This window comes from Bidens hawaiensis, unplaced genomic scaffold (assembly GCF_021521415.1).
Source record: "Bidens hawaiensis isolate Kalapana, Puna unplaced genomic scaffold, B.hawaiensis_p1.1 tig00002772_1, whole genome shotgun sequence".
NCBI classification, from domain to species: domain Eukaryota; kingdom Viridiplantae; phylum Streptophyta; class Magnoliopsida; order Asterales; family Asteraceae; genus Bidens; species Bidens hawaiensis.
The window spans coordinates 357,659-384,896 of NW_027491150.1; the positions used below are offsets into that span (position 1 = coordinate 357,659).

Sequence of the window (27,238 nt, forward strand, 5' to 3'; positions counted from 1 at the left end):
GACACCGGCAGTGAATCAGACATCATGTATGAGCAATGTTTCAGGAAGTTGGATCCAGCAGACCAAGCAAGGCTTGAAATTGTGAATGCACCAATCTCGGGTGTCTCAAACGAAATTATTCACCCCCTAGGTCAGATACAATTCGAACTAACTATGGGGGATGAGAAACACAAGCGAGCTGAAGTTGTCAACTTCTTGGTCTTGCCCACCACTTCATGCCATAATATGATCTTGGGTAGAGGAACGATTTCCCAATTCAACGCCATACCGTCACCAGCGCACGGCGCGTTGGGGTTCCCAACACCAACAGGAGTAACATTTGCATACCGAGATCATTTGTGCGCAGTAACAAGTATACCGCGAGAAGGGAGAATGAAGCTCCCAATGGCAAACAACGCGCCAGAGGAATGGATTCTCAACCTAAAATTCCCAGAGCAAACAATCACAATTGGAGCTACGATATCAGATGACACAAGGGTGAGAATGAAAAGACAGCTCACAACATATATATCGGTCTTCGCGTGGCAACATTCTGATATGACTGGGGTTCCGCGAGACCTGGCGCAGCATTCTATCAACACATTCAAGTCTATAGAGCCAATTGCTCAAAAGAAAAGAGTCATGAGGGATGAGAAGGCAAAGGCCATGAATGAGCAAGTAGAAGATCTACTGCGCGCAAATATCATCCGCCCAATACGATACCAAACATGGGTAGCCAATTCTGTGATGGTAAAGAAGAGCAATGGGTCATGGAGAATGTGCATTGATTTCAAGGACCTCAACAAAGCGTGTCCAAAAGATTGTTACCCCCTCCCAAACATTGACGCGAAGGTGGACTCTGTAGCGCCATTTAAGCTCAAATGTTTCCTGGATGCCTATAAGGGCTATCACCAAATTCAAATGGCACCACAAGATGAGGACAAGACTGCCTTCAGAACTGACAAGGGTGTTTTATGTTACACAAAAATGCCCTTTGGTTTGAAGAATGCAGGAGCCACTTACTAAAGACTCATGGATGCGGTTTTCAACGAGCAAATTGGAAGAAACTTAGAAGTCTACGTGGATGATCTGGTGATTAAAAGCAGGGAGGAAAAACAAATGCTCAAAGACATCGAAGAAACCCTTTGGCGCCTAAAGGAAGTAAACATGAAGCTCAACCCGAGCAAATGCACATTCGGCGTAGAAGAATGGAAATTTCTCGGTGTAATGGTCACCAAGGATGGTTTCAAGGTGAACCCAGAGAAGGTGGAGGCTATCCTTGACATGCCCTCACCATCCACCATGAAGGAAGTTCAAAAGTTGAATGGTAGATTGGTATCAATTAACAGGTTCCTAGCGAACCATGCAAGCAAATCTACCCCATTCGTTAACACATTGAGAAATTGCTTAAAGAAAAGCCAATTCAAGTGGACGCCTGAGGCCGAGCAAGCTTTCAGTGAGATAAAAGAATGTCTGATAAATTTGCCTGCGCTCACAGCTCCACTACCTGGCGAAACTCTAACGTTGTACCTGTCAGCAGGAGAGCGCGCTATTGGCGCAGTGTTGTTGGTGGATCGCAAGGGAATCCAAACACAATCTATTATGTAAGTCGGGTGCTGACAGATCCTGAGACGCGCTACACCATCATAGAAAAGTTAGTTTTATCACTAACACATGCGTCGCGCAAGCTTCATAGATATTTCAATGGTCATCCCATTGAAGTCCTGACTGATTACAACATCCAGCAAGTCTTGCGACGTCCCGCGCTCTCAGGAAGGCTGACAAAATGGGCGCTGGAATTAGGGGAGCACACGATCACCTACAAACCTCGTCCAGCAATCAAGGGACAAGTCTTAGCTGATTTCATTGCAGAAATCCCTGAAGGAAAAGTCGAAGAGGCTCAGCGCGAAGTAGACCATCCGCAAGCCAATAATGAAGAAAATGTTTGGAGATTATTCACTGATGGAGCTTCAAACAACGAAGGGTCCGGCGCAGGCCTCAAACTGGTGGATCCAGAAAGTCATGAGTATACTTACGCAATCAGGTTGGATTTCAAGAGCACCAACAATGAAGCTGAGTATGAAGCCCTGCTGGTTGGTCTGCGCATCGCGCACAAGTTCGGAGTTAAAAAGCTAGAGGCTCATGTCGATTCATACTTGGTAGCAGCACAGGTCAATGGCCTTTATGATGCCAAGGAGAACACTATGCCTCTGTATTTAGAGCAGGCGAAGAAATTCACCGAGCAATTTGACTTCTTCAGAATCATACATATTCCGCGCAGTGAAAACAAGTCCGCCGACGCGCTGAGCAAGATGGCATCAACCAGCTTCGATCACTTTGGCAAAGATGTCAGGGTGGAAGTAATGAGCAACCCGTCGGTGGGAGCGAAGTCTGTCCTTGTAATTCATACAACACCTTCATCATGGATAACTCCATTAATGGAATTCTTGAAGGAGGGAAAGGTACCGGACGATCGCGCACAGGCGAGGAAGATAAGACACAAGTCGTAGAACTACGAACTGCTTGATGGTACGTTATATCGACGCTCTTATCTTGGACCGCTCATGAAATGTCTGGATGCCGAGGAAGCAAGCTATGTGATCAGAGAGATACACGAAGGAATCTGTGGAATACATGCTGGCCCGCGCATGGTGGTTGCCAAGGCAATGAACGCAGGTTACTATTAGCCAGGCATGTACTTGGACGCGTTGAAAGAGATCCAAAAATGCAAAGCGTGTCAGAGCTATGCGCCAAACATCATGCGGCCAAAGAACAACTTGATCCCGGTGACCTCCGCATGGCCTTTCCACAAATGGGCAATCGATATCGTGGGTCCCTTACCACAAGCGCAAGGGCGAGTAAAGTTTTTGGTAGTGGCAGTAGACTATTTCACAAAATGGGTTGAAGCCAAGCCACTAGCAAAAATCACAGCCGAGGCAATGAAGCAATTTATTTGGAGCCACATCATATGTCATTTTGGCCTGCCAATGGAAATTGTGAGCGACAATGGCAAACAATTCACTGACAGGAAGATATCCAGCTGGCTCAAGGAATTGCGCATCAACCAAGTCTTCACTTCAGTATACCATTCTCAAGGGAATGGCCAAGTGGAGCGCGCGAACCAAAGCTTGCTGAATGGGCTGAAGAAAAGGTTGGAGGGAGAATCCCATTCATGGGTCGAGGAGCTACCTAATGTCCTGTGGGCGCACAGAACATTAAGCAAAACCAGCAATGGCGAATCCCCGTTCAGCCTAACCTATGGAACGGAGGCTATGATTCCAGCAGAGATTGGATGCCCATCCCATAGAGTGCTCATGATGAGTAAGATGGATAACGAGCGCGAAAGGAGGTTGGATCTCAACTTACTTGAAGGGCGCAGAGAGGCGGCTATCATTAGTGAAGCCAAATGCAAGAAAAAACTAGAAAAATATTACAATCAGCGCGTGAAAGAATGCCACTTCAAGAAGAACGATTTTGTCCTTCGGAACAATGAAGCTAGCCGCGCGATACCCCCGGGAAAGATGTCCCCCAATTGGGAGGGACCTTATCAAGTCTCGGAAGAATTGGGAAAAGGCGCGTACGCTTTAAAAGATTTGAATGGAAAGAAGATCCCGCGCACATGGAACGCAGCACAGCTTAGAAAATGTTTCATGTAAAAGTTGTCAAGTTTGTAATCAAGGCCCTTTAAGCCATTATGAATAATGATGCGCGCTATTTTCTCTTAATGTGTGTTCTATTAACTTTTGCATACATGTTTCACACTTCCCTTTATTAATTTTGAGCAATATGACAACATTGTATTGATATCAAACTAAAAATAAAACGAAGTAAAACATACATGCGCGAGCTTCAAGCTCAAACGCGTTAACGAGTTTTAACTCTAAAACGTCAGGGCCTTAGCCCAATAATATGAGCCTTAGCTCAGGGCCTTAGCCCAATAATATGAGCCTTAGCTCAAATTACTCACAACATCCATCCAACATGCTGCACAGCTAGACCATAAAAATACCTAAGCATAGCTAAGGCAAAGCACGTGCCAAAACATAGTTGTTAAGGTCTCAGGTCGAGGTCGCGCATGGGATTATAATGGATATCAGAGTAACACATACTGACACGTAAAGGCTAAAAAAACTCACAATTCCCTATAATAAATGTGCGACAACGTCGCGCAAAAGAGGAATAATGAAACGCCAAGGCACGTATCAGCATATTCAGAATATTGCAAAATAACTTGAAATATGACAAGGATTAAGTAAAGTAATTTCCTTACAACCTTGTTCAAGTTTCAATGTGCAAACATATCTTATATTCAACAAGCAAACACATGCAATATAAAGAGATGAATTGGGAATGCGCAAGATGCGAATAAGGGAAAAACAAAATTTCATTCCAAAACATAGAAGTTTACAAATTTACAAAACGATGAGATAAGAACTACAAACAAAAAAAAACATGAAGGGCTCTTCAAGTCTCTATATCAACATCAGCCTCTTCATCGCCCTCATCATTACCTCCACCCTCAGCATCTGCGCAGCCCGCTTCTCGTCATCTCCAAACTTACCATAATCAAGCTGTTCGTCTTGAATGGAGTCGTCTTCTATAACGATAGTGTCAGAAGTAGGTCCTTTGGCCACGCCAGAGCCGCTAGCAGAGGCAGCATTGCCCGCGCCATCATCGCTGCCACCAGTCCCTTCACATTCGTCAAGTAATTTCGTTAGCGCGCCAAAATCGGGCTGGTCAGCAAGCGCGACAATCTGCAAGTCACAAGGAAAAGTATGAGTACAAAAGATTAGGAAAATAAGTCAAGGTAAACTCATTAAGGTTAAAGTACCTGCTCAAGGATGGGAATTGGAGTATTCAAGTACTTCTCCCCCACCTCGGCCATGTCAGCGCAGACAACGTCGAGCTGATAAGGGTAGTCAGATGGATTCTTCTTCAGCATGCCATATTCATAGCCATCCTTAAACCCTTCAGCTCGACCCACCAAGCGCGACGCAGCATTGCAATCCATCACAAGGGTCTGAAACTCGTCTGAGTATTTCATCGCATAAGCGCAACGAGTCACACCCTGTGAAACTAGCCATTGGCGATCCTGCGCGAGGGAAGAAACAGACGTCTCAAGAGCAGGAATCTGAGAGTTTAACAACTCAACAGTTTCTTTGGTTTGTTTTAGCTCTTCTCTGTCGGACGTTGCTGCCGCCAAGGCTTCATTCCTTTCCGCTCGCGCAGCATCGAGCTCTTCTCTGTTAGACGCTGCTGCCGCCAAGGCTTCATGCTTTTCTGCTCGCGCAGCTTCGAGCTCTTTCTTCAGGCGCGCAACCTCACTCTCTAATAAAGATTTGTCAGTGTTAGCCTGCACAAGAGTTTGATCACGCACCTCTGCCTCCAACTCCAAGTCACGCGCTCGGCGCGCGTACCTGGCCGCATCCGCCTCTGCCGCCTGCAGCTTCTCCCGCGCAGCCTGCAGCTCATGCCCGCGCTTCACAAAGGCAGCGTTGGCACTTGCTCGGTTCTCGCTAAGTTCTGCTTGGAGTTTCTCAGCTCTCTCTCGAGCGTCAGAAAGATTCCAAGCAGAAATCTTAGCCTCTTGCTTGGCCTCCGCAAGGGCATCACGCACTTTTATATAATCATTGCGAAGCTCTTGGGAGGCAGCAAAGAACGCAGACCCAGCAAAAAGGTGGTCGTTGAGCAAGTCCACGCGAGCGCGGTCCTCCTGAAACCTCCTTTCAGCCGGAGGCACAGAGTGAGCCCAGAAGTCTTCACACATGCCCATGGATTGAAATGAGCTATCCTCAGTAATATTCCATCTCGGGCGGTATATGTGATCGGCTTCCTGCAAACACAAAGCAACGCAAAAGCAACGTTTTAGTCATCTAAACACTAATCTGGAAGTCCGCACAGCGGAGAAAAACAAACTTATACATGCGGAGAGCCGGCAGAAAAGTCAGCGCCAGCCCCACGAGAAGGTTGCGCCACGAAATCTCGTGGCGCTACAGGGCTTGCGCGGCCGCCATCGGAATCTTCAAAATTGACCTCCTCATCATCCTCTGTAACAGGTCTTTTCTCTTGCGACTTGGAAAAATCAAAAACAGTCTCGCAAGGAGGGCTGCGCGCAGGAGGAGGTGAGGGAGGTCTCGACGCCGTTAGATCAGCGCGTAAAATGGTCTCCTGCTCCTTAGTAATCCCAATGAGAGGAGATTCAGTGCTTGTCGGAGCAGGAGCAGAGCTAACGGCGCCGGCGCCGGCGCCAGCAGTGCCGCCAGCAGCTTGTGTGCCAGCTATTATTCCTGTGAAAAAACCAACAAGGAGAAATGATTCATGACTTGATCTAAAGGAAAAAATCAGAAAATCAAAGCCCAATAAATACCTTGGCGCACCGCCGTCCGCGAATTGAGCATCGCCATGAAGTCCATTTTCCCCCTCTTCGAGGGTAAAACAGGGGACTTCAAAGCAACCTTCGGCGCAGCCTCGGTACCTTGCTGCGCCTGAGGTTGAGCCACCAAAGTCGCCGGCTCTACAAACATTTGAGTGAGCAAAGCTTCATTAATAACTCTATCGGAATCACACTCATAAAACCACAAAATATAAACAAAGTATACCTGTTGGAGAAGATGAAACAGCAGACGCAGCGCCGCTTCCCTTATCCGCCGCGCGAAGAGATGAGGTGGCAGCACCATACCTCGTATGGACAGGAGGATTGCCCACACCTCGAGGCAAAGAAGACGAGGAAAACTTGGAGGTAAATCCCTTGGTTTTCTCAAGTCCCTTCGCTTGGGTAGGAGGATCCTGGGCAACAGGGGCATCATTTTTCTTCTGTTTTTTACTGGCCCCTGCGCCAGTTTTGCCTTTAGCTTTGCGCTTGAGTTGTGGCGCCTCAGCTTCCTCCTCCACCTCTTCTTCCGCAAGCTCCAACTCATAGTTCTTGAGCGCATCTACAATACGTGCAACAGAAATGTTAACCAAATTTGGTATTCTAAAGGCCTAAGCATAAGTACAAAGGCTTACCAGGCGCATCGCTGTCAAAGCAAAATTCCAAATCAACAGGGATGAACATATCATCGAAGCGATCGGGGAAAGCAACTTCCCCAGCGCTCAGCGCGACAGAGCCACCCTCCATATGCTCGTCATAGGCGGCGTGGACGTATTCCTTGCTTACTGCATAAAACAAAACAAATGATATCAGCAAAACGAATTATATTCGCGCAGAAATAATGCAGTGAGCTAATAACTCACCTAAGCCATCAACTTGGATGACAGGCTCAGTCGCGCTGTCGGTCCACCTCTTGCTCATACCAACCCCCACCAGCGCCTCTTCGCAAATATTCTTGGCGGGGGATGGTTCAGCAGTTAACTTGTTAACCCATGTGCCCGTTGGGTTCTTAAGAACATTCTCATCCGCGGGCGCAGAAGTGATCGCGCGCATGGTCATGCGGATGGGAATCACACCAGCCTTAATATAAAAAAAATTTTAAGACCAGTCATGAAGGCTTTTGAAAGAAACAGTGCAGCACTTAACCTTCTGACTGCGCGGTATGAATGAGAACCAAGAATCTTGGAATTTTGGCTTGTAAAAATATTGAAAGCGCCGAGGGGTGGGCTCCTCGCGCTGAGCTTTGCACATGAACTCAAAATGAGTCATGCGCACTAGTCCACAAGGATGGACTTGGGATATGTGAATCCCATAAAACTGAAGCAGCGCACCCATAAACCTTGTCATCGGGAGATGAAGGTTACAGTGAGTGAAAAAGTGGGAGTATAAAGAGATATAGCCGGAGGGCGGATCTGCCGCCGTTTGCTCGGCCGCCGGGAGCAGACAGCTGTACTCAGGGAGAAAACCCTGAGAGGTGATGAGATTGTCGAAATCAAACTGTTTCAATTTGCAGGGAATCTCATCCCATCTCTTCACTGTTTTGCTCTTCCCCACCTCCTCCGACGAGGCCTCGGCAGCCCGTTTACCCTTGCCGGTCTTCTTCAAAGTAGACATAACTAACGATTTTACACGGCGTTTGCTGGGGGAAATTGTGGTGTCTGGGTTATCAGACATACAATGGTGAATCAAAGAGCGGTTACTTTAAGCACAAAAATCTGGAAGCAAAAGACAGGCTCTTAATCGGAATAAAAATTGAAGGAGAAAGAGCTCTGAAATAACAATGAAGATGAAGAAAAACCACTCAAAAGGCTTACTTTTATAGGCCCAGGAGAGAGAAAGAAACAGGTACTGATCAGAGTTACGCTCACGCGCCCCCACTCGCAGGTGCAGGCCAACATGAGCGCGACACGTGTTCCTGACACTGTATGAGGAGACATGACAGGCCACTGTAGCACCTCGAGCACACGAAAAGTCTGACACATAACGTCTCCATCTCTGACGCATGTCAGCACCAAACAACCACGTACATGGACGATTCATTTCAACCAAAAGGATAGAATTTCGCGCAACGCACATATGAGAAATACAAAAGAAAAGACAAACCCTATTAAAAAAGCAAACTATTAAGTCTAATATCTATCTTACCTCGCTCGCGCGAGACAAGACACACATTAGACTGGGGGGGCTTAAAGAGGTATGCACCCGCCTTAACATCGAGCGGGGCGGGTCAACCCACAAGATATAGACAAGAGGCTTGAAATCAGGATGTCATGAAGACACAAAGCCAAAACCTATGCGCGTGGCGCATATCCCATATGCTCACGCATATCACATATGCTCACGCATATCACATATGTTCACGCATCACATATGCTCACGCGTATCACATATGCTCACGCATCATATATGCTCACGCATATCACATCTGCGCGTGGCGCATCTGCGTGTGGCGCGTATCACATATGCTCATGCATCATATGCTCACGCATCATATGCTCACGCATATCACATCTGCGCGTGGCGCATCTCACATATGCTCACGCATCATATGCTCACGCATATCACATCTGCGCGTGGCGCATATCACATATGCTCACGCATATTACATATGCTTGCGCATATCACATCTGCGCATGAAACATCTGCGCGTGAGAATAAAGAGAAGACCTCGCGCATCCCCAGGATAGGCGCATATCACACATGCACATAATCAACCACGTCCTTATCCAAATCAGGATAAGGACAACCATGATTGTGCTCATCAGACAACCTTCCAGAAGGTATCCTTTAAGGAATAAAGAATATGCTGATGTTGACAGCTGCCAATGAAGGGTGGACAACTCAGCAAAACCCATGTGCTACCACGTGATTGCACATGGGTCAGGTGAAATACCTTGGTCAGAGAATAATCAATGAAAAAGCACCAGGTGTCCTAAGGACACGTGGCGCGAAGCAATAGGAGAAGGCCAAAAAGGCCCTGATTGGGTCTGAGCCCAATCATTGGAAACCCTAACACTATAAATACCACACCACCTCCACAAGGGGAGGTAAGAAAGAAAATACACTCTAAATCCTTACTCACTTTCAGATTATTATTATCTTCTCCTACAATATCTTATTCTCACACCGGAGGGTTACCCCAAAGAGGACCCCTCTGTCCCTTTCTGAGGGGTAAGTTCACGGTGCTGCTCGTTTTGTAGGTGGAAGAATTCATACTCCGGGAAACCATCGGTGATATAGCATACTCATACCCGAGGAAAGTTGATCGTCTACTAGTAAGTCGATCCACGTTTCTTCAATGAGTATTTTTCTTTTGTGATTAAAAGGGTAATTTCAAAGGAAAAAGATTAAAATCAAGCAAATTGAAGGTGAAAACAAGAGCTTGAGGTGTATTTGTCATCCACTATTGAAGAAATCAAGTATATAAGTTCTGCTCAATTGGAAATCAAGCAAGCAAAATAGAAAAGATTTTACAAGTAATAAAAGAATTTTATTACGGAGTATTATACTCCAATATGCGTTTACTGCCTATAGGATGCTACGTTGAAATGATATTATTTTTTATTATATATACATATAAGAATAAGTGCCTAAAAGACACTAGGGGGTCCATAGCTCAGTGGTAGAGCATTTGACTGCAGATCAAGTGGTCACCGGTTCGAACCCGGTTACGCCCTATATATTTTTTCAATACTTTACTGATTGGTTTTTTGAGTCCATTCGTGAAATAAAGCTTCTTCATCTTTACAATATATTTTTTTGCTTAAAGATAAAAATTATAAAAACTCTTACTGTCTTACATATATACTATTCGTGAAATAAAATTTTCATCTAAGATTTTGTGTGTGTGTGTGTGCAGCGAACGTGACAATGCTGAATCTCTTATTGCTGGCTATGACACTGTTTTCGGTGAGGACGGTTATTACTGGATCATTTAGTTTCTAATGACATGCCATAACAATATTGCACAGTTTTAGAATGTCGTCGCACTTTGTTTTTGCATAAATGCATATTTATTGTGCCATGATATGCACATGCTGTCATTGTATATCAGAGATCCTATTATGAATCGCATTCACCGTAGACATGTGTTGGGATAATATCACAATCTATTACATGGTTTGGTTTCGTTAAGCGACTTACATCCATGACCGTACTAGCAAGTCGCTTGTGGATATATTGTGTTAACTAATAAACAACACAAGAATTTGTTAACTAATTAAACCAAATTTGCATATATATGACTTAACATTACAAATAGACAAAGTTACGATTTATTTGTACAAAAATGGCATAAAAATTGTAGGTCCTAGAGACGGGATCAAACAACGTGTTCTTGGATCAATCTTAACTACTAGCTAGCGGAAATCACTAGTAGGTAACCAAGATCTCGGATCTTGTAGGTTAGGCAGGCCCGGCCCCGAAAACGGTTAAAAAATTTTGGGCCGAAGGCAAAAATTTTTTTGGGCTTTCATAAAAAGAGGTGTCTTGTTGGGTTTAAATAATTTAAATTTTAGATAAGTCTTAATTTTTTGGGCCTTATGATTTGGTTGTGTAAAAAACTTTTTTTTTATAAAAATATGATTAAAAATATCACAAGAAAGGTTGAAAGTTATACCCTTGCCACTAAACCAGACTAGTGGTTGTGTTAGTTAAGTTTAAACATTATATATACATATGTTTTTCGTAAAAATAAATATATAATTTATTCATTTTTTAAATCCGGGCCTATCGGGGTGTCGGGCCGGGATCCGTCGGCCACCCCGCCCTCCCTTATAGCCGGCCCTGGTGTTAGGTTATTTCCGAAAAGGGAAAGGAAAAAAAGAGTAGAGATCGAGAGTTGGTAGATAAATAAGATTAGTTTTTGCAAAAAGATTGTTTCTAGCATGTGCATGCTTCACCTTTTATAGGTGAAGACATGTCATGCTAGCTTTCTATAATAACTAGCCCAATGGCTTTCTTTACATGCCTCGGACCTAAACATACAAAAGCAAACCGAAAGCTAATTTAATACAACATGATATGAATGTAATACTACAAAAGACTATATAACAAAACAACTCCTTACAAAAATCTAAAACTCAAGGGTCCATGGATAAAAAAAAATTAAACTAAAATTGTGTAAGTAGCCAAACTTTTAGGGACGAAAATAATTTAGCAAAATGTCAAAGTCCCGGCGTCAATATATATATATATATATATATATATATATATATATATATATATATTAACAAAACTTGAAGGGATTAGAGTATGAAACAAAGCAAACATATATAAACTCTAATCAACACACCCTTCTTACATATAAGCTTCTTAAGTACGTCAACGTGTCTTGTTAGGGTTTCTAATCTCACCATGGCTCGCAAGGTTCTCAAGTACTTAAGGTAACTTTATGTACATGTTTGTGTCTTATTAATCGGTTGATTTTGCTGGCAGTATATTGATATACTTACTAATGGTGGTTTGTTTTTTGTTTAGTAACTATCGAAGAGGCATAATTCCGCCATCACCCGATTCCGAATCCAAATCCGAATCCGAATCCGAATCCGAATCCGATCATGAGGACTCATCATCATCATCATCATCATCTGATGAGGATGTTGTTGTAAGAACATCAACATAATCATCAATGAATGTTTTCATTAATTGTAGATTGATCATCAAAGAAAACACTTTTTTTTGCATTATAGTGCCGTCTCCGAGAATGGCAAAAACTTTTTGGGTCTCAAGTAAAAGGGTTTTTTTGTTGGGTTTAAACAATTAAGTTTTTAAATGAGCTTACTTGGTTATAATTTGGGTTGCGTAAAAAAGTTGTTTATAAAAATTGGCTTAAATGAGCTGAATAATTGGATTTAAAACATTAAAAATACATATTTTTTCATAGAAATTTACAAAAAATTTAAAAAAATTCGAGCCTATCGGGGTGTCGGACCTGTTCGTCAACCATCATGCCCTCCCTTGAGAGCCGGACGGCCTTGTTTTGCAATTAATTAATTATTAAACAAATTAAATACAAGATGATCAACTTCAAGTAAAGAAAGAAACTTAAATAAGAAGCTATGATGCATTGTTTAATTATTCAAGTTTCTAATTTTCATGATCAAGATATATATATATATATATATATATATATATATATATATATATATATATATATGTGTGTGTGTGTGTGTGTTTGTTGTATTTGCCTTTGGTTAACTAAAATCAATCAAGTGTGTTTTGGAGTTTCATTGTTAATCATATGCCATATTTATTTTTTTCAGGCAGAGGAAAAGTTTGCCAATATGCGTCTTACACCACCCCGAAAACTCATCTCAAGAGGAACCGGAAGAAAGCAGCGACGAGTCCAAATATTTCATTCACGAAGAATCACGTAAGAACACTGTATACATTTTCCTTCATTCAAGTATTTGTGATTTACGCTTACGTACTTAATCAAATTAATAATGTTAAAATTTATTCGATAATACAGGACAAGTTTGCTAAGACAGGCGCTCTACATTCTCGTGCCAAGGTGAATAATAATGATACTGAAGGTAATTTCCGTTCGTTTGGTTCGCAAATAAATAATGCTTGCTGAAATTCCAAATGTATGATTATTAACTGATCTTTTAACTTCAAATGTATATGTGTCTAGTTATTCACCCTGTACTTCCACTTATTCTATATGACCGGATCAAGGAAGCAGTCGGCATCATGGACCGACCTGGCTGGCCTAATGGAGGCTTGGATGAACATCATTTGTCATGCTGTGAGACTAGGATTGGCGTGGCTATTCGCTACTTCCGCCATGATTTGCCAGTTGGCTGGAAATAGTATGTTTCTTTGTTCTTTTCACAGTTTTTATGCATCTTATTATTTCTTTAATAATTCATCAACTTCAAATTTTGTTTTGCAGCGAACGGGACAATGCCAGGTCCCTTATTGCCGGCTATGACAGGGTTATCAAAGAAGATCGCTATTCGTTCATTGTCTAGTTTCGTATGTAATAAGATAATAATGCACATTTTAGAATGTATGGTTATGTATCAATGCACCCTTTAGATTGTCTAAACAATATGAAGGATTATGATAGAAAAGAAAAGCTTATTATTTCCATTACTGAAAGGGGTATAAATATACCGATGTAAATGAGATAAAACAGGAGCTATACAAACTAACTCAACAACCTATATTGACTAAGTTAAAGATAAACATGAACATATTCAAAACTTAAATATACAAGTAAATGGCGGTATAATTAGGCGGGATATTTAGGCGGGATATTTTCATTCCTTAACATTCCCCCGCAAGATGGACGATCTTGATGTGACACCAATCTTGGAAATAAGTAAATGGAACCGTGGTCATAGTAGTGGCTTAGTGAGAACGTCAGCGAGTTGGTCATCTCCGGAAATGTGGTTAACTCGTAATGAACCGGTCTGAACCTTTTCACGTACAAAATGGAAATCCAATGCTAAGTGTTTCATACGAGAATGAAAAACTGGATTTGCCGAGTAAGTAGTAGCACTGGGATTGTCACAGTAAATGGTAGGAACAATGGAAGAGTGAAAACCAAGCTCAAATAGTAGTGACATTATCCATTGTACTTCTGTTGTGGTAGCAGCCACCGCCCTAAATTCAGCCTCTGTTGAGCTGCGGGCCAAGGTACTTTGACGTTTAGAGCTCCATGAAATTGGATTGGCACCAAGATACACTACATAATCCGTGGTGCTTCTGTAATTATCCTTATCACCAGCCCAATCCGCATCTGTGAAAGCATGTAAGTGTAGAGGTGAACCTTTACGAAGGAGTATATCATGATGCAAAGTGCCTTGTAGATAACGTAGAAGCCGTTTTAAGGCTGACCAATGTTGTGATGTTGGAGCATGCATGAACTAGGACAACCTGTTAACTGTGAAGGCTACATCAGGTCTAGTAAGAGATAAATATTGTAAGGCTCCCACAAGAGTTCGGTACTCTGTTGGATTAGGATGAGAAATGCCACCGTGCAATGTTAGCGGTTCAGAACATGTAATCGGTGTGGAGATTGACTTGCAATCACTCATATTTGCTTTGTGAAGGATGTCAGAAATATACTTCTTTTGAGAAAGAAGCATACCATGTGGATGAGGTAAGACCTCAACACCAAGAAAGTAAGATAAAGGACCAAGATCTTTTAGAGAAAATTTGGCAGATAAGAGATTGATAAACCGAGAGATGAGAGTGATGGATGGACCTGTAATGATAATGTCATCGACATAAACAAGAATATATATGGGAGTGGAGCCGACTGTAAGGGTAAAAAGAGAAGAATCTGAGATTGTTGATTTAAAACCATGAGAAAAAAAGAAAGGATTTTAGTTCGTCATACCAAGCACGAGAGGCTTGTCTAAGACCATAGATTGCTTTGTTTAATTTGCATACATGAGTAGGAAAAGATGGGTTGATAAAACCCGGAGGTTGAGCCATGAAAACTTCTTCATTTAATGTGCCTTGAAGAAAGGCATTATTAATGTCAAGTTGGCGCAAGGACCAGCCGTGAGAGACGGCTAGGGATAGTACAAGAAGAAGAGTTGTGGGTTTAATAACCGGACTAAAAGTTTCTATGTAATCGATGCCTGGCCGTTGAGTGAAGCCTTTGGCAACTAATCGTGCTTTTAGTCGGTCAACTAAACCATCGGGTTTAAACTTAGTACGATAGACCCATTTGCAACCGACAAGTTTGGGAGCAAGTGTAGATGGGACTAGAGTCCAAGTGTTGTTTCGTTCAAGAGCATCAAACTCTTCTAGCATGGCTTTGCGCCAAGATGGGTGCTTTAATGCATGAGAAATAGTTGGTGGTTAGGTGGGAACAGAGGGGGTGTTGGTGTATAGAACAAAGTCTGAATTATGATAGCGAGAATTTGGTTTTGGTTTGGAACGAGTAATAGGTTTGGGAGGTTGATAGTTGGTGGTTTGTGAAGAAGACAAAATATTAATGTCTTCGGTAGAAGGAGAAAGAGATGAAGGTGTTGTGTTTGATGAATTAGGTGATAAAGGTGATGAAGAAATGTCATTACGTGTTGAAAGGGATGGATCACTATGTGTACTTTGACATCAGAGGAGGAGTGAGTAATATGTGAGGCAATGGGTGGGATGGATAAAGGTGTATTTTTGGTAGTAGAGGTAGTTGTAGGAGTAGGTACAGAATTTAAAGGAGTGGTGGAGATGCTAGGTTGTGAAATAGGTAAGGTGATGGGTACCCAGTCATTTAGGTTGACTAAGGGGTTGGTAGTGGATTTTGTGAGTTGTTCAAAAGGAAACTCATGTTCAATAAAAACAACATGACGTGAAGAATAAATTTTGGAAGATAGTGGATCAAAAGAATAATATGCACTTTGAGTTGGAGAGTATCCAACAAAAATACAAGGAGTGGATTTTGAATGCAGTTTATGAGGAAAATAGGGCCTAAGCCATGGGTAACATAAACAACCAAAACTACGGAGTTTGGTATAGTTTGGTTGTTTCTGAAATAATTTGAGAAAAGGAGATGAGTTGTTTAGAGTGGGTGTAGGTAGTCTATTTATCAAATAGGCGGATGTGGTGAAAGCAAATGGCCAGAATGTTACCGCTAGTTTAGCATGAGATAAGAGAGTTAAACCAGTTTCAACAATATGTCGGTGTCGACGTTCGGCATATCCGTTGTGTTCTGGAGTATGTGGTGGCGATGTGAGATGTGAGATACCACAAGAGTTTAAATGTGGTAAAAGTTTCACATATTCTCCTCCGTTATCAGAAAATAATTGTTTAATTTTTCGATCAAAGTAATTTTCAACTAGCTTTTGGAACCGAATGAATATGGAAAGGGAATCAGACTTGCGTTTTAGTGGGTAAATCCATATGTATTTTGTAAAGTGATCAACAAATATGATATAATATTTGTAATTATCAAATGAAGTAACCGGTGAACACCATACATCCGAAAAAATTAAATCAAGCGGTGAACTAGATGAGAGTGAAGAATCCGAAAATGGTAAACGGTGACTTTTATTAATGTGACAAGAATTACAATTGTCATTGAAACTAGAATTAAACGAAACAATAGATGATAAAAGCTTGAAAACTTTATTATGCGGATGTCCAAAACGATGATGCCAGGTGATGGAGTCAGCGGTTTGCATAGTGAAGACAGATGGAGGCAGTGAGGATGAGGAGCGAAGCTCATACATTCCTTTTGTCGCCGTTCCCCGGAGGATTTGGAGTTTCGAAGCCCGATCCTTGATAACAAAAACACAAGAATAGAATTTCATAGTTAGATTGTTATCACAACATAATCTGGAAATAGATATTATGTTTTTAGATAAAGAAGGAACACATAACACATTATTAAGAATAAGTGGTGTGTGAGGAGTGTTAATGACAAGAGAGCCAATATGAGTGATTTTGAGACACGAACCATCACTGATGACTAGTTCTTCTGTTCCATCATACGGGGCATGAAGGGAGAGATTGCTTAAATCATTTGTGACATGATGAGAAGCACCGCTGTCAAAAAGATAATTTGCAGAGGTTCCACCGGTTGGGTTCATCATGTTTGCTTGTGCATTTTTTGCTTGTGAACCACGGTTAAAATTAGGAACATAAATCATTGGATGCACCTTTTTGAAGTGTGGGCAGTTTTCAAGAGAGTGACCCTTTTGGTGACACCATTGGCATTTCCAAAGATAGGGTCTTTGACCATTTGTTGAGGTGGGCGTGGGGAGCAGACCTGCAGAAGTGTTAGTGGGCCTGTTTTGGGATGTTGCTTGATTCCCTTGTTTGTTTGCCCACTGTCTATTATTGTTTCTGTTTTGTGCAAAAAAGACAGAAGCTGGTTGGTGTATTCCATTTGATGCAGTTTGTTGTAGCAAAGACAACTCATGGTTTATGAGTTTCTCATGCAATTCATTGAATGAGATGGTAGAGTCTCTTGCATTAAGCCCATCCAAAATGGGTTTGTAGCTAAACTGGTCAAGTCCATTCATTATAGCATCTATGACATCTTCATCATCCATCTTTTTGCCTAGTATAGCAAGTTCATCAACTATTGTTTTGATGTCTTGCATGTACTCAGTTATCGATTGAGTAGGCGTTTTGGAGAGAGACGATATTTTAGTTGCTTTATGTGACCACGGCTAGGAGAGGCATAGGTTTTAGCCAAGATTTTCCAGGCCTCTTGCGATGATGAGGCACCGATGATGAGCGGAACAATCGGTGGTGACAAACTGCCCACTAACGCCCCGAAAAGTAATCGATCTTGACGAAACCACAGAGAATAATCCTTGTGAGGGATTGTAGTTCCGTTTTCAGCAATTGTGGGTTTTGGAGCACGGTGCGAGCCATCGATGAATTTAAACAAGTTGAGTTCGTACAACAATGCTTCAACTTGTGTTTTCCAGGTTAGGTAATTGGAAGAGGTGAGTTTTAGGGTTGACGGCAACGTTATGACAGTAAGATCTTTCATGGAAGAGTTGATCAGTAGGGAGTTTGATTCGGCCATGGTTTCTGGCAAGGTATTTTGATTTGATTTTAGAGGTGACGAAGAACGAGATGAAGATCGTGATGTGTGTGTGGAGGATGGGGTTGAACCAAGCTTTGATACCTTATGAAGGATTATGATAGAAAGGAAAAGCTTATTATTTCCATTACTGAAAGGGGTATAAATATACCGATGTACATGAGATAAAACATGAGCTATACAAACTAACTCAACAACCTATATTGACTAAGTTAAAGATAAACATGAACATATTCAAAACTTAAATATACAAGTAAATGGCGGTATAATTAGGCGGGATATTTTCATTCCTTAACAAACAATGCCCCGATCGATTATCAATCAATATCCCGCTCTCTCAATAAAAAAATTTGAGACGAGAATGTACTGTAACCTTTTGGTAAGCGGTAGAAAAAGATCTTTATTGACAAAACTGAATAAGTATAAATAGTGATGAATCACTTTTTTTTCCCTTTAAAGCTATTTTATATACCACAAACCGAGCTACATCTGGATAATGGGTAAGCGAGCAACAAGCTGCGCTGCTATCCCCTTTTGAATCGCAAAGCCTATTCTACTAAATATAAATCCTGGGTTCCTCGGGCTCTGCGAGTCACTGTGGACTACCTTCTGCACCCGCTTCAAGAAGCGAACCGCCTCGAGAGCTTGGGATCCAAATGTGTCGAAGGCAAATGGAATGAACACGTGCTGATTCTCCAAACACGCTGCTTCATGCTTAGAAACCTTCCTAGATTCCGCTCTCAAAACCGCATGTCCCGGTACGAAGCCACTGTCTCTCAGCCCCACCAACGGGGACACCCCAATGAGGTCAACACACGCATGCTTACCCCCTGCCCAGCCAAACACAAGAACGTCCGAAGGACGCATGGTAGATCTTCCCTCTCGCGGATCAGTCAGAAATTTAACAGGTGCCTCTTTCTTGGCTGAGATCCCGGCACGCCTAAGCACATCCCATAAGACATCTCTAACCCAGTCATGACGATACTTGAATCCCGACAATTCTTTATAGTGGAGGGGATACTCACCAAATCTATCCAAACAAGTTTTTTTGCAAATGAGGCATGATTCATCTGGAGGGAAAAGAGGAATCATAAGCTGGTACTTAAGGATGGCTCTGTATTCAACTGCCGACATCTATTGCCCAAGACCTTCAATGGGCACAACAGTCAAAAAATCTTGGGCATGAGCCCCTTTGAGACAAGCTAAAACTGTCTTTTGTCTCGGGGTCATATTGAATCGCTCATCATATCGAATCACTTATTAAAAAATAAGATTTATGTAAACTGGACAAAACTACGTGATCTTATGTTACAAAGATGCGTGTGTAACTCTATGAAAAACATTTGGATATATATAGCATCATGACTACCACATTCCAATTTGGTGTGAATAGCTATGACTAGAGGTGGGCAAATAAACTGGTTAACTAAACCGACACGAAAATCGAACCGAAGCAGAACCGGTTTGAAACCGATTATGTAGAAACTGATTATGTATAATTATGTATTATTATTAATAGTAAAAGGGGCAGAACTGTAATTATGTATAATTATTAATAGTAGAAGGGATATGTGAAAGTATTAAATTATTAATCACATACCAAACTTAGGATATTGTTGGGCTTCTTGAATGGGCCGGATTGGGCCCATGACCTTTATAACACCTTCTTAAGTACGTTATTAAGGATTTTCTACAAGATCATAAATTATTCAAATACGTCGTTATAACTTATAAGGGTTTCTTTCCAGCTCCATGGCTCGTAAGGTTCTCAAGTACCTAAAATACGTACCTACTGCATTATGTATATACATCGATTCAACTCGCTTGTACGAGTTTTCTTAATCGATTGATTGAATGGTTGATTTGGCTGGCAGTATATATATATTTGTATAGGGGAAAGTTAACGTACAAATGAAAGTAATGTGCTAATTGTGAGAATCAATTAGAATAATAATATATACAAGTAAAATAATTATGTAACTACATCATAGAGTAATTATGTTACTCTATGATGTAGACATGTAATTATATATTGATTCTCACAATTAGCACGTTAATTTCATATGTATTTGATCCAAACCCTATATATACTAATGGTGGTTTGATTATTGTTGTTCAGTGCCTACCGAAGAGGCATAATTCTACCATCAACCCACTCCAAGTTCGATCATGAAGACTTCTCATCATCATCATCATCATCATCATCATCATCATCTTATGAGGATATTGGTGTAAGAACATTATTATCATTTGATCAGCTTATGCATATAATTATATATTTGTCGCTTGTAAGGGTTTAAGCCTAGCTAAGGTTAAACAACATGATATATATAAGATGTACTGTTTAAGTTTTTAATTTTGATGATCAAGATACATATATATGTGTATTTTTGGAGTTTAATTAATAGTTAACACTGTACACATTTTTCTTCATTTAAGTATTTGTGATTTAGGCTTACTTAATCCAACATAATGTTAAAATTTGTTCGATAATTACAGGACAAGTTTGCTAAGACAAGCGCTCTTCATTCCCGTGCCAAGGTGAATAATAATGATACTGAAGGTAATTTCCGATCTTTTGGCTAGTAAATAAATATTGCTTGCTTCAATTGCTAATATATTTTCTAATTTCAATTGTATATATATGTGTAGTGATTCACCCTGTACTTCCAATTACCGTGTATGACCGGATTAAGGAAGCAGTCGGCATCATGGACCGACCTGGCTGGCCCAATGAAGGCCTGGATGAGCATGATTTGGAATGTTGCGAGGGTAGGATTGATGTGGCTTGTCACTACTACCGCCAGTTTTTGCCCGCTGGCTGGAAATAGTATGTTTCTTTTTTCTGTTAAAAGAAATCTTTCCATGTTATTTTTTCACGCGTCTTATTATTTCTTTAATAATCAATCAACTTCAAATTTTGTTTTGCAGCGAAAGGGACAATGCTAGATCCCTTATTGCCGGCTATGACAGGGTTTTCAATGACGACCGCTGTACATTCATCGTCTAGTTTCGTATGTAAGAATGCACATTTTAGAATGTTGACAAACTACGGTTTTGTATTAATGCATAGCCATAATATGCACATATAATGTTATTAGTATACTTTTTAAGACTAATTTATGAAATTAGTTTGAATTGACAATTAGTTTGGTCCAACATATATACGCGTGTCATACGTTTGCCATAAACTTACCGACTTACCGTCAATTTAACTGGCAATGAGTTTTAACTTTTAATTTCAAGTTTCCCAAAACACGGTTGTCTATCGTTTGGCATGAGAGTGGAATATTAATGTGTTGAATGTCTAGTGACTGTGTTTATGTACTAATGCATTTCATGCCTTAATATACACATGCTACTATTTTATGGTATATCATAAGTTTTACATATAGCACAAAAAACGTGTTGTGTTCGGTGAAATTTAACATTTCATGCCATAATATACACATGCTACTATTGTATGGGTCGGTCCTTTAATCGTTTGATTTGGTGTCAAGCATCTTAATTAAGTGTAATCTTAAATGATCAAGGAAATTTAACATTTTATCATGAAACGTTAACATATAAGGTACCTCACATGAAACAATCTTTTGATGTGATATTACTTGGTATGAAAGCAAAATGGATTCCTTAGTTTGTCATTTCTTGACACATAATCTTCCATTCTCTTCAGTTGAGACGACATAGCAGACGCATTGTTGGAAATATATTTTGCTTAATTCGATCTTTCTATCTTTTCAGCATGCCCGAGATCTTCTTCCACAAATTCCTCACTCTCTTAGTAAAAAAGTTAGATAAGAAGTGAATCTTTATAGAACCTCCAAACAGGAATCATGCTTTGTCAAAAGTTATTTTCTTTTATTAGAATACAGTAATATATTAGTTAAGTGGCAATTTAAAACAAATGGGTCCATAGCTCAGTGGTAGAGCAATTGACTGCAGATCAATAGGTCACCGGTTCGAACCCGGTTGGGCCCTTACTTTTTAAAATACTAGCTAATCTTGTTTTTGTTGGTCTTTATTAATATACAATACAATAGTTAAATAAAAAGTTTCATCTACAAAAACAACAAATTTTTTAACGTGGATAAAATGGTCACTATACATGCAAAGATTAATATTTGGAAAGTTGGTTGTTACTACATAAGTGCTATTATTCATTACTGGTATATATGCTACTTTATCAAATTTGTATGGATTATTTATGTGCAAACTCAAAATCACGGCAAAAAGGCAACATCTAAGAGTAGCAATCACTACGCGTTCTTTCAAGAATGTGCTGATTTACGACAAAATATTCACAAACGGATGATTTGGGTCGATTTAAAGTAGACAACAATGTCATTTGGGCCCACTCAAACTATAAATTGGGTTAAGGCGAGCCACTGCTAACTTAATGTGGGTACAATTATGTTAGCACCACCCACAATCATTATCCATTATTTGTCTCCACCACCACCACCTATTCCAACGTCGTCACAACCTCCATTATCGTCTTTGTAGACACCTTTACGCACTGCAACTAGACTCCATAAAAAGAATATAGCAGTTTTTATACTTGTTTTTTTTGCTGAATGTACTATTTTCAGTATAAGTCCATTTTAAAACAACCTTCGTGACCCGTCATCTAACTGGCCCACACAATTTTTCAGACTCCGCAACAATAATGAACTGCTTAGATGACAACATAGCTTCACTAAACCAAAAACAAACTAATTCTTGTTCAACATAATATATTGTAGATAAAACTTCAAATAACTAAACGGTTGCATATTTTACCCACTACTGGGAATTCAAATGAGGTATGTAACACAAGGCATCAGTGGTCTAGTGGTAGAATAGTACCCTGCCACGGTACAGACCCGGGTTCGATTCCCGGTTGGTGCATACAAGCAATGATGACATGTCTCAAGCAGTGATGACATGCCTTTCTGACAGTTGGGTCCATTAGGTTTAACTGTAATACAAGTTGACAAAATATGGCACTTTTGAGCTTTTTTTTATATCTTTTTAAATAGTGAATAATGAAATTGTAAGTACTATTTTGGCATAACAGATTTCGTTGTTACGGTAATAAGTATAGTGTATATCCTACTAATCGATCCGGCTTGCTCATACCGATTGTTGTTTTCATACACTATACTATTACAAAAGACCCCTCATACTATTCAAGAATGATTTATACCGTAAGATAGAAGTTTTCGATTGCGTATTTAAGTTTGGTGGTTGATGCTTCTGTATCTACACAATTCCAATCACTTTTGGGTATTTCGTTTCTTTTTTGTTTTGTTATCGATTAGATGTTCTCGAGCATTATACAACAAATGGAACTACAAGTTCAACAAGTACAATTTAAGCTTATAAATCATATACCTAGAACACAAATCAACGTATGGTCAAGACACTTCTTAGCCAAACTGTGTAGTCTGCTGTGTTCTCATTCAAACACATGCCAATGACACGTGTACTTGGTTCGCCTCTTTGATAAGTGCTTTTTTTTTTTTTTTGTGAAAAACGAAACTAGACGATGTAGGAATAGCAGTCTTCTTTGATAACCCTGCTATAGCCGGCAATAAGGGAGCTGGCATTGTCCCTTTCGCTGCAAAACAAAATTTGAAGTTGATTATTAATCGTTAAAAGAAATAACCATAAGATGCATGAAAACTGTGTAAACAACAGGGAACGATATCTTATTTAACTGAAAGAAGAAACATACTATTTCCAGCCAGGGGGCAATTCATGAGCCACCTCAATATTGCCCTCAACTACTTGCAAATCACGTCCATTGACGCCTTCATCGGTCCAGCCAGGCCGGTCCATGATTTCAATTGCTTCCTTAATCCAGTCATGTACAGTAAGTGGAATTACAGGGTGAATCACTGCACACACACATATACATAATAATAATAACAATAATAATAATAATAATAATAATAATTGTTAATAATCATATATTTGGAATTGCAAATTGTTTGCTAGCCAAAAGAACGGAGATTACCTTCTGTATCAATGTTATTCACCTTGGCACGAGAACGGAGAGCGCCTGTCTTAGCAATTAACTTGTCCTGTAATCAGGCGAATTACAACATTAATTAATTTGATGAAGTAAGTAAGCCTACTAAATCATCAGAAATTAAAATACTTGAAAATGTATTAAATAGGAAAATTGGTTTTTTTTGTTCCTAACTATTGTCTTTTGGTCATTACCGGTCCCAACTAACGAATTGGTCATTGATGGTCCCAACTTTTAATGTATTTGTTCTTAACGGTCCGCGGCTACAGAATCCTAACGCCGTTAGTTTCAGGTCGCCGGAAAAACGTTTTTGGCCGGAAAAGTCAATTTTTTGCCGGAAAACACCGCCTGAACACCGTCACCACCACCAATTGACTCACCGCCAACCAACCACCATCACTTAAGCACCATCAACTAATTCCAACGATAGTTTTTGGGTTTCGGTGACCTCAATAATTGGGGATTTTACTAGAAAAAGGTTCCTAAATGTACGATACAAAGTTACCATGATGTTTGGGACAAAATTTTTGAGTTTTCTGGAAAAAATGTGTGTTTTCCGACCAAAAACGTTTTTCCAGCGACCTGAAACTAACGACGTTAGAATTCTGTTAGTCGCGGACCTTTAGTAACAAATACGTTAAAAGTTGGGACCGTTAGCAGCCAATTCGTTAGTTAGGACCGGCAGTGACCAAAAGACGATAGTTGGGTCCAATAAATACCAATTTTCCTATTGCATATAGAGTGTTAATAATCTTACGTGCTTCTTGTTGGTGGGTGAGATCTTTGGCTTACTAGTAGCAGCCTTCTTCCTGTTCCTCTTAAGATGAGTTCGGGGTGGTGAAAGACGCATATTGGCAAACTTTTCCAGTAAGTACATGAGAATGAATATATATATATATATAATATAGCAAAGAGGGGCAAATTAAGACTGTGGTTTTTTAAGGGGTTTACAAACATTCAAGCACATGGTACAACCTAAAATGAGGACAAATTGGTCATTCTAACATTAAATCCCACGTGTGTTCAATTATTTACCAAAATAGTTACAAGACTGCCTCTTTAACTTTAATCATATTTTGTAAATTTAAGAAATAGTTATAACTTTGGTCATTTGTCTTTTAACTATTAATTCTTCATAATTTCATTTTTAACCCAAATACCCCAACGATTTTAAACGGTTATAACTTTTTCACACGTTAATATTATTTTTTAAAAAGTGCACCATAAAAACGACAATTTAATTCTCTTTAATTTGAGTATGATATTGTCCTAGTTTCTTTTCAGATAAATTTTTTTTACATATAGCCGTTTGTCGTCCGGTTTAAATTAAACCATGAGCCAAACCATTATTAACAGCTTTTGGTCGCCAAATCTGAAACTAAACCGTTGCAAATTACCCAACAAAATCCAGTAACAATGGTTAGGTTCCGTTTCGTTTGTACTTCGATATTAAAATAAGTTTAAAATAAGAACTATGAATCTACATATACCAATAAATGGTTTCACAGTTACAAACGAAACGACGAACACCCATAAATCTATAATGTAATTACCAATGTCCGTATTCCCCGCTGCATCGCGCGGGCACCCGTCTAGTATATATATATATTATATGGCCCATATATGATTAACAATATATCTTGATCATCAAAATTAAAAAAACTTAAACAGGACATCTTATTGAAGTTTCTTTCCTTTCTTTACTTGAAATCGATCATCTTGTTATTAATTTGTTTATTAATAATAACAGTAATTATTTGCAAAACAAACAAAGTGTTTTCCTTCATGATTAGGGATGTAAACGAGTTCGTTTAACATTAAACTTGTTAACGAACGTTAACCGAACGAAAAATCTTGTCGGTTGTTCGTTCGTTAAGGAGTTGAACTTGTTCCATATGCACGCAAACGAACTTGTACTGTTTAAGTTGTTTATTTTGTCCAACAAAATATCTTGTCCGTGCTCGTTCATTTATTTATTTATTTTATTTATTTTTTTTTAAAAGACATTTGAGTATTTTATATATAATTTACTATAAAACGATTACAATAGAGTGACAGACAAACGGGCAACAAGCTGCGCCACAACCCCCTTTTAAATAGCAAAGCCAATTCTGCTAAAACGTTGATTGGTTCGTTTACAGCCCCCACTGGTTATGATGAACAATATAGAATTAATAGAAACACATATCTTCTGTTAAATATTATTATTATTATATTATTATAACCATAGCTAGCTAAGCTAGGCTTAAACCCTAACAAGAGACAATATAATATATAATTATATATGCATAATATATAAGCTGAAACAATAATAATAATAATAATAATAATAATAATAATAATAATAATAATAATAATAATAATAAAAGTGTTCTTACAGCAACGTCTTCATCAGATGAGAAGTCCTCATGAACGGGCTTGGAGTTGGACGACGGCAGAAGGCCTCTTCAGTAGGCGCTGAAGAACAAAAACAAAACACCATTAGTATATATGATGCAAGCAAAATCAATCAATCAATCGATTGCGTGTGTACTTGGATCATCGATCTACTTACTTTAGGTACTTGAGAACCTTACGAGCCATGCCGATGATCAAGTTGGATAGGGAGAGAGAAAAAAAATGCTCGTTTGATTTTGGCTCGTTTGGGCTTGAAAACAAGCCGAAAATAGAGGTAGAAATTTGGAAAAACATTAACACATAAGGGTCGGTTTGATTTTCGGTTAATGGAGACACATTAACCGTAATGATAACCGAATGATTAGTTAGTCATATTCACTTAATCATAACCATCAACTTTATTCGGTTATGATTTTGTTTTTCAGTTATGGTTCAGTTTTTTGTTATGGTTTGGTTTCTGCTCACCCATAACTTCCGTCCATGTGTTTTTTTTAAAGAACATAGTTCATGATCACACCCTTTGGGAACCGACACTTAACCTAAATAAGTGTGTTAAATCCTCGTTTCCGCCCCATGCTAGCCTCATGTAACAATCTTGGGCGTTGTTGATGTTTTTGTGAGTCACCATGACTTGTGTCTTCTAAAGGCTTTCACTAGAAGTGAGATGTTTGTACACACAATAATACCCTTATTGTGTTAAAAAAGATTTAAGTTCTTAAATTAACTAATAGAATTTACATGCTCTACCTAATAGATTTTAACAATTCTAGTCAATTAGAACATGACATGCCAAAATTGTGTTTAGGTGCCAAAGAGAAGTCTCTTTCCAAATGTCTTTTTTATGACCCCATCACATTAATTTCAACATCCTAACGACAAATTTTTGAAGGCCATTTAATCATATGATGTCATATAAAACAATTAACGAATGTTCTTTTTTATTATGAGACTTAACAAT

General features: G+C 39.7%; 3 non-coding genes across 3 annotated transcripts; all 3 read left to right on the forward strand.

The window, feature by feature from the left end:
* Positions 1-9,954: 9,954 nt before the first annotated feature.
* On the forward strand, positions 9,955-10,026 carry TRNAC-GCA (transfer RNA cysteine (anticodon GCA)). Its single transcript has one exon. It is a non-coding gene; the product is annotated as a tRNA-Cys (tRNA).
* An 11,750-nt stretch (positions 10,027-21,776) lies between these two features.
* On the forward strand, positions 21,777-21,848 carry TRNAC-GCA (transfer RNA cysteine (anticodon GCA)). The gene has a single exon. It is a non-coding gene; the product is annotated as a tRNA-Cys (tRNA).
* Positions 21,849-22,686: 838 nt separating this feature from the next.
* TRNAG-GCC (transfer RNA glycine (anticodon GCC)) lies at positions 22,687-22,757 on the forward strand. The gene has a single exon. It is a non-coding gene; the product is annotated as a tRNA-Gly (tRNA).
* The last annotated feature ends 4,481 nt before the right edge of the window (positions 22,758-27,238 follow it).